Source organism: Panthera pardus, unplaced genomic scaffold, assembly GCF_024362965.1.
Source record: "Panthera pardus isolate Hobbes unplaced genomic scaffold, ASM2436296v1 HiC_scaffold_26, whole genome shotgun sequence".
Classification (NCBI taxonomy): domain Eukaryota; kingdom Metazoa; phylum Chordata; class Mammalia; order Carnivora; family Felidae; genus Panthera; species Panthera pardus.
In genome coordinates this window covers 23,121,861-23,132,415 of record NW_026526832.1, presented here as the reverse complement: position 1 = coordinate 23,132,415, position 10,555 = coordinate 23,121,861, and the positions used below count along the sequence as shown (strand labels likewise).

At 42.4% G+C, this 10,555-nt stretch overlaps 1 long non-coding RNA gene across 1 annotated transcript; it reads left to right on the top strand.

Annotated features, from left to right (window-relative positions):
• Positions 1 to 407: 407 nt before the first annotated feature.
• LOC109267808 (uncharacterized) lies at positions 408 to 9,529 on the top strand. The gene is made up of 2 exons (XR_002080283.2): positions 408 to 592; positions 9,071 to 9,529. It is a non-coding gene; the product is annotated as an uncharacterized LOC109267808 (long non-coding RNA).
• Positions 9,530 to 10,555: the final 1,026 nt, after the last annotated feature.

Here is a 10,555-nt window from a genome sequence, read left to right as displayed (position 1 = left end):
TTTAAGAATGAAATAATATACAAATGTTTCATATACTGTGTTATAGCTTTTCCCTTTGTTATTTGTTTCTTCTGTAGGAAAACTGATGGAAATGCAAAAGGAATGTATAGATGATTAATTTCAAAAACCTAGGGAAGCCTGAGGTTTAAATTCAATTTAAATTCAGTCTAGATTTACTTTCTTCTGCAAACTTTGGAAGGAAATGATGTCACCACTTGGAGTATGAGAAAGTAGGATGCTCTTATCTGAACTGTGGATGATGAGACAGGAGCAAATCCACATCTGTAGGTCTTATACAATGGCTGTCCATCCTCAGAGCTGAAATCCTACCCATCATTCAGGCTTATTCAACAATTTATTTACAGTTTCTAAATTTATTGAAATCTGTTCAACTGTTTTCAGGCAACAAACAGATGGAGTTTAGGATTGGTGAATTCAAATCATCAAGCTCACAAACTGGGAGAAGATGGACTGGGTCTAAGAACAGACTGCATTGTTGAAGACAAAATGAAAGGGTAACCTTTATACACCAGCATTTCACTGCTAGGAAGTTCCAAACTGATGAAAACAGTTGGCTGTCCATCTGGAAAAGGTATTTAAAAATTAACTGAAATTCAGAGTGCTATTTTAAGGTAGCAATTGCTTTCTATAGATGCCCATTCTGTTCCAATGAAAATATGACATTGGAATCTGTTAAAAGATAAACTGAGGCATATTAAAAATTTTAAGGGTTTATCCAAGCAAAAACCGATTTGAATTGAGTAGCATCAAATCGAAAGTGGTGGAAAGCACCCCCGCCCCCAGACAAGAACTCTGGGTGAGACTTTTATAAAGAATAAAGAAAAGGCAGAAGCAAAGTAAGGAAATTATTGATTGACTACTGATTAAAGCCTACTTGGCTGTGTGTGATTCATTGTCCATAGGTTCCAGTTTTATAACCTTGATGTATTTACAGGTTTAGAATTTGATGTGTTTACATAGGCTGCCATGGCATTACAGCCACATCAGTCTAATGGCCTCCTTGTTTAATTAATTTAAATCTCAATAACCTCAATGCTGAGATATCTTCTGCAACTCTAAAAGATACCATTGAGTCATTTTAAAATTTAGAAAGTTTGAAGGTGGTAACTAATGTCAGCAATCTATGAGGACTTCAGACTATGAAAATGCCAGATGTTAGGCCATAAGATGTATATGACTGAATTTAACAAATTTTTCTTTTTGCACAATTCAAAGCTTTTAATAAAGTGTTTTAATCAATAGTAAAATGCCTGACCAAAGCTATTAGCCTCAGCATTAGAAGGCTGAAAGGTAATACTATCCCAATTATATCATAACTGCTAAGACGGCATGGCAACAATTAGCCTGGAAATATGGCTAAATTACTTAAGTCTTATCCTGAATAAACCAGGGTTCAGATGTACCAGTGTCCAGAATTAAAATCACAATACCATATTAGAAGTCTACAGCTGGTTGATAAATCCTTTTGGGAATCTTGTTCAGCCCCAAAAATATGCAAGTTCATAATCTTGGCCAGAGACTTACATGTCACTGGAGCAAACATCAGAGTAGTGTAATCTCTCCCTTGACTACAAGCTATCCCTTTATTCATTAGCCAGATGCTAACTTTGAGAAAGGTGAGGCAGACACAGAGCTCACCAAGACATCCAGGTTCCTCTACACATCACAGCCTCCCTTGCAGTTGGGTTGGGGCCACATAACTGGGTTATGAATAACAGAATAGGAGTGGATGTGATAAACCACTTCCTGGCTTGACTATTTAAATCCTCTCATCATGGGATCCAGCCTTTTCTTTCCTTTCTGAGGCAGTGAAAGAAGTCACCATGTAGCTACTAGATAGGAGCAACCTAGGGCTCAGAACTCACTGTTTGCAAGAGAGACACAGGAGAAATGCCCCAGACATACTGGGTGTCATGTCAGAGAGCTACAAACATTCTCCTTTCTGGTACTATGGTTAAGCCAGTGGGATTTGGGATTTACTTCTTACTGCCACAAAGACTACCATACATATCCTGACGACCATAAAGCCAATAAAAAGGACCTTTCTGTTTGGACTATAACACAACAGAAAATACCCTTGGTTTCATTCATGCCTGATAGGTCCCTGAGAGATTTCTATTACAAAAGATAACTTTGCTTGATATTCAACCAAGAAGAGGGCTCAGATGCGTAAAAGAGTCATCTCAGCCACTTTCCAAAATTAAGAATCACATAAGCCTCCATTTGTGCAGCAACATCAGCTTTTCATAATGCTTTCACTCACATACAACCTTCACAACAGCCCGACAACTCTCCTTTGTTTTAAGTGTATAAAATCCCAACCTCATGACTGAACAAAGTGAGTAACAGCAGGATTTTAAGTGCGGAGTCCAGCCACCCAGCTAGGCAGAGCACAGATGAGACAGGCCGCTGCCTTTAGTCCTCTGTAATCAAGAAATGCTCCCAGCTTTCAGCCTTGTTGCAGATTTTTACAAGCTCCTCTCTTAATAACCTTTCTCCATTGCATTCCTGACTTATTACCTCCCTGGCTCCCAGCACTCTTATTTACATGCAGACTCATTCCAGCTTTGCATCCCAATGTTTATGCTGTGTTTATGGTGTTGTCTCCTAACTAGAGTCCATTATCTGCTGAAACAAGAAGGGATGTTCGGGAATAAAACACAGCTTGCCCGTGGCTACCAGACCAGCAGAGCCCATCGTAGGGGGCAAAGATGTATCTCTGCTGATAGGGAGTAACCTGCTGCTTTCCCATGAGCTTCCCCTTGGGTGGCTCCAAGAGGAGGAGGAGGAGGAGGAGGAGAGGGCTGAGAGCATGTGACCTACTTCAGGGAACAAGCCAGCTGTCTTTCAAAGCCTCACTCCCAGGAAGCTCTGCCCCCGAGGTAGATGAGCCCCTGCTCAGCTACTGATAGACTCCACGTCAGCAAGGTTGCATTTGTAGTCAAATTGACTTAAACAGGAAAAAGGAAGACTATATATGATGGTGGCTGGAAGATACTTGGCCCTAACCAACGACTGAGAGGATTTAATGAAGCTCAAAGCCAGGTTCAGAAGCTGTCTCTCTGCTTCCTGCCTGGCCCACCACCTGGCCCCTTTGGAATAACAAGGAGAGGTTCCTGGCTTAGGCGGCGTGTAGGAGGGCCTGGGAGGACAGGCGGAGCACAGGTGAGCCACTCTCACCAAAAGTCACAGGCCAGGTTCAGCCCTCATCCCTTCTGCCCACTAGTAACGGCCATAGTGGAAGGTGGTGAAATATATGTTAATGTAGGTGAGATGCACAGCGTGCTGGCTCTGAATTCAGACAATTATGATTTCAAACTCTGGCTCAGTACCTGAGAGCTGGGTGACCTTGGCTAAGTGACTTAACCTCTCTATGACTTGATTTTCTCATGAAGAAAATGGGAAATAAGAATACCTCTGCTGAGTTGTTTTAAGGATTAAGAATCGTGTATGCAAGCATTCATGTACGTATAGAGGGCCTGGTGTGGCATAAACACTGGCATATGATTGGCCCTCTGGTAAATGGTAGCTTTTCCTAATTGTTTTTATAATTATGATTATTAAATGGAAAACTACTTGTGCTCTTGCTCTCATCCACCTCTCACCATCTCTATGAAACCATATGTGTAATGCCAATCCCTCTTCATATGGAACAGAAACAGGCATAGTGCCCTGGGCCTACTTAGTAGATACATATATTTGTTGAACGGAATTGAATTGAACTGAACTGTGCCCAAAATTTTACCTCCATAGGCGAATTCCTTGGTTTGCTTCTTTGGCTTTGATATTCCTCTAAAAATTAAGCTTGGCTTACTCCTGCCTAGAGCTCCTGAGTGTTTTGGCTGCAGTTATAAAGTGTTTGTGATTTTTAGTGTATGAAACATTTCATATTTGGTCATGTGCTTTCACATAATTATATTAATACTATGGTGCAATTAAAAAAAAAACAAGAACAAAACTGTTGGATCACATTTCTGTCTATAGGCTGCACGTTTTGGATTTGTCTTCTGCAAAAAAGTGGGAGAGACCCACAAAAAGTCTTTAGAATTCTAGGTGACAGTTTAATTTTGCAGAATATCGGGGTCATGTCTTCTGAGTTCATCACAGAGTCTTGAGATGGGAAGGGAACTTAGAGGTCATCTGTCCCTGCCCGCACCCCAGGCCACGTCTGCCGACTCACATTGAAACTGTGAACAGCACCGGCTCCACAGGCACTGGCACTGACCCCAGTGCACACTGCCAGGCCCTGGGGCAGCAGGTGCCCACAACTAAGGAGGGGCATATAGGCCAATAAAGATTGTGTTGACCACTGCACACCACGGAGCCTTGCCTGGTCTTTTCCATCTTACAAAATTCAACAGGAAGATGCGAGGCTTATTGAAGGACACATTCTTAAGGCCCACAGCTCTAGAGTGTGAGCCCATTTGTATGGGTCCATATGCACATCTCTAGACCTGGATCAAGCTAACTCATTATCACAGGGATGACACACAGGGGCACAATGCATTTCACATACAACCTTCTATTCCTTTATTCCTAGAGGTCACTTATTAAGTTTTTTAAGAACGCCTGCCTTGGCTATGAACCTAGACTTCACTTAGTGCATACTTCCTTCATGAAAATGTATATCCAGGCCTTCATTTGTCATGTTTCTTTTACATCCTTGGCAGTGAGGAGGTGCAGGTGGAGAAAAACCTGAAAATTCAGGTAGTCTATGATCCGGTCCAGGCAGTGATGGGTGAGTGCCTGGGCCTCGGTCGTGTCCCTGCAGGTGAAGGTGCCACAGAGCTGGGCTTTGGTGGGGATAGCGCCTTCCTTCTCTGCATGCCTAAAGCTCTATTTTACATTTTAAATCACTGTTGTGTCATAGGGTTACATTCTGATAGCAGCCAAGTAGTTAAGTTCAGATTCTTTTCCTCTGAACAGTAAATAGTTTACTTTTCAAATAGCATAATTTTTGAAGTTTTTATTCCTCACCATCACTGTGTTAAGAAAGCTGTCAAGTTTTGTAATTTCATGGAGAAGTGTGAAGTGGCCTTTGTAAGCTCCAGAGGAACCCTCTGAGGCCTGACATTCTAAACGTGATGGCTCTATTTACATATATATTGTCCTTCCAAGGGAAGGCTGGAGGTCCGGATTTGGGATTACTGTCTTAGACAGCTTCTGCTTTGTCATAGGGGCCTTGTCTCTCTTATATTCATGTATACATTCATTCATTCACTCGCTCATTTATTTATTCATTGAAAAGAGTTTATCATTTTATCTTTGATATCTGGGAAGGCTGGGGCTTCTGTTCTGCTATTAAGGAGGGCAATAGGAGTCAGGAGTCAGAGCCGCCTAGAAGAGAGCCCAAGCACCCACAGAGATAAGCAACGTGTATTCTGAGAGATTTTGATCCCACCCAAAGAGCTTTCAGTCAAATCAAGAAATTGTATCTGCTGTTCGCCTGTGTTTGTTTATCTTAAACTATGAATATCTGAGCCCCTTCCAGAGGCCTTCTCAAGAAAACCAACTTGCAGGGCGCCTGGATGGCTCAGTCGGTTTAGCGTCCAACTTCAGCTCAGGTCATGATCTCATGGTTCATGGGTTCAAGCCCTGCATCAGGCTCTGTGCTGACAGCTAGGAGCCAGGAGCCTGCTTCCGATTCTGTGTCTCCCTCTCTCCCTCTCTCCCTCCTGGCTCATGCTCACTCTCTCTCTCCAAAATAAATAAACTTAAAAAAACCCCAAAAAACAGAAAACCACTTTGCATTTATCCTTGAGCTGGGTTTTGGTTTTGCCTTCTACCTCTGCTCTCCTTGGCTTGACTTCTCTGCACCTGGTTCATTAGGTCTTGCCTAAAAGGTCAAGGAAGCTCCAGGCGGTCCTCACTCCAGAAATGGAGCTGAGAAGGCAACCGGATTTCAGGGAGTACCAGCCCTGGGAAGAAAAAGTAACACCTGTGTCCAGTACGTACCTCAGCTGGCAATAACTCCAGCAGCATCTGCTTCAGTGACATTTAACACAGTGGTCCAAGCTGTAACAATGTTATGCACTCTGGGCTAGGAGCACGCTTACATCAACCCACAAGATGCTCATAAGCACCCTGAGAGGCAGCTTCAGCGTCCCCTTTTCACAGATGGAAAAACCGAGAGTGCCAAGGTTACATAGACTGCCCAAGTCCCTCCTAATTAGCAAGTGGCTGAGTTAGCAATTCGAAATAACCATTGGCTAACACTGCCTGCTACAAGCAGTGCCCATGTTAGAAAGGCCAAAAAATGAGGTCAAGGACATGACTGGAATTTTTAAGCTTTTGTAATTTTCCCATGTTTGTTACTTATTTCCTCCTTATACTTCCCTGTAGCGATAGAAAGAGTAAAACAATCTGGAAGAGATGGTGCCTCCACATTGAAGAATCCTAAGGGATATACTGGGGATAAGGACAGTAAAAAAAAAAAAAAAAGAAAGGAAACAAAGGTAGACTAAGTTGATGGGCCCTACTTCAAGGAAGAAAGTAGCATGAGGCATGGAATGATAAGAATTTCTACGATGTAACAAAGTCTCTAGGTTTCCCTACTAATGCCTGAAAGTTTTACTAATGCCGAGCCTTACTATGTAAAGAGTAAGAAGCCTAAACCAAACTATAAATTATGGATTTATTCATTGCTTTCTGTCACTTGACCTACTTAGTTCTCCTTAATCAGGAATATATACATAGTCATGCACCTAAGAATGGGCACACAAATTAAGATAAGGAAAGATGATTAGGAAAGTGTCTGGCTGGTATTTATTCAACCCCTTTATTCAGTGAATGAATAGATACTGAGTCCCACTGCTGTGCTAGATGCCAGAATCAGCAATGAGAGAACAGAGAGGTATAAATCACAATGTTCTTGCCCTTGAGGAAGGTGTCTGGTATCTAGGCAGAAAAAGTATACCAATGCAATTCTCACAGATGGGAGCAGAGAAAGCCAGAATGCCAGCGCATTCCATGGAGGAAAAACTAGGGACAGGTGATCAAAGCCTGCCATCTCTCCATGATAATGAGAAAGCAGCATGGAGGGTCAGTTCAAGACAGACCACAGGTCCGCAGATGGGGTAAGATTTATATTCCCAAAACAATCAGGTCATATATGTACTGGGCAATTGTGTTAACTTTTATGTCTTTTTATTTTAAATAACATAAAATGACAATGGAGAGCTGAGGCCTGGCCAAGACTTTACTAGCATGATAATATTTTATGTTTAATATCAAAGGCTGGGAAAGAATATATCAAGGATTGGGGGGAGGGAAGGGAATTCCAAGTGGAGGAAAGAGTACAGCAAAGAAGGTGAGGGAGAGCAAGGCAATTTATCCTCCTGAAACTCAGGGGTGGGCCTTCCTTCCACTCAGGGTCCCTTCAAATAAAGAAAGATTCTATCAGGAAGTGGCATCTCCAGGTGTGTCCCCTCCAATAATACTGACTATAAAATACATGTTATTTTTCCTTTGCATAAGATTGTACACCAACCACCGAGTTCCCAAAGGTGGAATTTAAATAATTTATTTTTAGAGTATTTGTGGAGCTCTTATAATCCTGGCCCTATGTGGGTAAGCACTGTTGGGGAAAAAAATCTGGGTAGGGGTGTCAGAGCTGATGTTCTACTTCATACGGCATCGAGCTAATGGTCCAGTAATGTAGGCAGAAGACACTTAGATTTCTGAAAACAAGGCAGTGGGTAATGGATGTGAAGTAGTTAAGACAAGCCAGGTCTTTAAGAGAGCCAAAGTTGGAGGTATTGAAAGCACTCTTTCTTTGCCAAATAAATTAGATGACTTGGCAGATGAGGCACAGAAGAGTGTCAGGCATTTAAGGGAGACAACGTGTTGTGTGGCAATGAAACATCTGCAGTGTGGAATAAATTTGGGGATGAGAATTATGAAGTATATATTAGGGACTCCTGGAAAAAAAAAAAGCGATTATAGCCCGATTCTAAAGGACCTTAAAAGCTAGGCGAAGCTCAACTTTTAGTAGACAATGGGGAGCCACTGAATTTTCTTGAGCCAGGCAGCAGCTTAAGATTAATCCTTCAGGGAGCATAGAATAAACTGGTATGCCCAGATCAGAGAGGAGAATGTCCGGTTGAACCACCATCATCTAAGCATGAGTTGATGAGAACTGGACCAGAGTCCTGGTTGTTGACACAGGGACAAACAGAGAGGTGATTAGTGGCTATGATTTACAGGGTGCATGAAATACTGAATGAAATAAAAAGGATGAAGAAACGTATAATGTTATGGAAAAGGTACTGAGGTGAAATGAATGTCCTTAACAATTGTTTATAATACTAAGCATGACTTAAAAGAGTTCTGGGGAGTGCTATTTAGAAGAACTGGAGAAACCACTCACAAGTTACATACATAACTCCACAGGATAACTGTTGTCTTGCTACCAAAACCACTTGGGGATGGGGGTGGAGGGTAACACTGACTACGTCCCGTTCCTCGAACCACCCAGTTATCTCTGTCCCTCCACACCTGCCAGGCCAGAAGGCCAAAGAAAAGCTGAGCAATCTGTGGGATGCCATTCAATGTATGGTTCATTCAGGGCAGCCAGGAAAGTGTGAGACAACATACCTGCTCATCCCAAACTTGTCCCTAAACAGGAAGGGAAAAGATCTCAGTGCTCTCCAGGGCTCTATATGAAAGCAGGTAGGAAATACTTTGAAAAGGGGGGAGTACAGGGTTAGGGCAAAGGAACATTACGGTTCACACTGCTTCCTGTTGTTTCATTTTCCTCATCTTGGCTATTTGGAGCTCTGCTGAAGCCCTCAGGGATAGCATAGGATGCCAATGCTCCAGGAGGAATGCCCTGGGAAACCAGAGCACATTTCTGAGAAAAGTAGGTCCTACTCTCCATAACTCTTCAGCTGCCACCTTCCCAAAGGCCAGCGTCCCAAAACAACCACGGAAGAATGTTATTGCTCCCAGGAAGACTGCAGGAGGCCCTGCCCTTTGAAGTTGAGCACAGCGATTTGTGCTGAGCCAGCCACCCGCCCTCGTGGAGTTAAACTCTTGTCCCTATTTTCAGCAGGAGCAGCATGCCTCTGTCTTGCATGGAGCCAGTCAACTGCAGACCCAGAGCCCTTCAGTAGCTTCCTGACTCCTTCCAAGTCTTGGAGACTTATTGACTTCAGAGTGATTCCGTAAAACTATTCTGAAGTCAATGAACCTAAGGGTCTAAATAGTCAAATAATAGAGAAGGTTCTGTAAGTGGTTCTTTGCCATGTGCTTCAAGAGATAATAAGACATCAGTCTTCAGATGGTTTCCCAATGACCTAGCACGGTATGTCTGCAGTATCTCCATCATACATGAGCGGCAGCCTCTCTGAAGACTAGACTGGAAAGCAAAGGTTAAGAAGATCACATCAGGAGCCAAACATTCTTGGAAGCTGATGCTTCTCTACAGACTATTGATATTCAAATCCCACCAAGTGTGTGCCCTATTTTAACTGGACCACCTCAGTTAATGAATGCATCTGTTAACTTATTTAGGAGTGGGTTTTCTTTGAACTATGACAGATTCAATTTCCCCCGAGGTGTACCATTCCAAGATCAATGAAGACCTGTGACTTATATTTATATGCAATTCAGTGGGAGAGAAAGGGATTTGTGAATTCTTGCACCTAGGGATATAATATTAGCTACCTTCAACTCATTAATTAATTATTGCCATTAAATGAATGCTTACTTCTTGCAGGATACTAATCTAAGTACCAGGGAATTAAATAGACAGATAGATGGGTAGACAGATAGATAGATACACACACACACACACACACACAACCAATCTTGGTCTTCAACAGGTGCAAATAATCCTGCAATCTTACAAGAGATAAGGATCAGACAAGGAAAGTGTAAGTGTGACACAAGAGCAATAGGAAAAGCAATGTGCAATAATGACAATAATGATAGCAATAATAATTTCAAAAATGCATATATAGCAGTCTGAGTAAGTGAGCACTCTTTGAAGTATCGTAGGTATGACAATCCAATTAATCCCCTCAACAGCCCTGTTGGGTTGTATTGTTGGGCAACACATATTTCCATTTTCCAGATAAGAAAACTTAGCTCACAGAAGTTAATTAATTTATGTAAGGTCATAGAGATAGGGCTCGGTTCGATCTAAGCCTATACAGTTTAGTGCCAAGTGCCATGCCCTGAAACACTGTGCTACCAGATTTCAGAGTCAGTCAACTGTAGCATGGTGCAGAATGTTCAGGAAGGCTTCTTGTGGGAACTAGGTTGTAAGCTGGCCTTGAAAGATGAGCTAGAATTCAGAAGTGTGAAAAGGAAAGGAACAGAGCATTCTAAGTAAGATGAACAAACTGAGCCAAGCTTGAGAGGCAGGAATAGCTGTGGAGGAGAGAAACGGCACAGTGATTAAGTGTGTGGTCCTTGGAGCCAGAGTCTGCTGCTTCAAACCCTGGCAGCCCCCCTTACTAGCTCTGTGACTTTGGACAAGTTCCCTAGCCTCTCTGTTGTGTCCTAGGATTCTTATGGTAAAGTGAACATA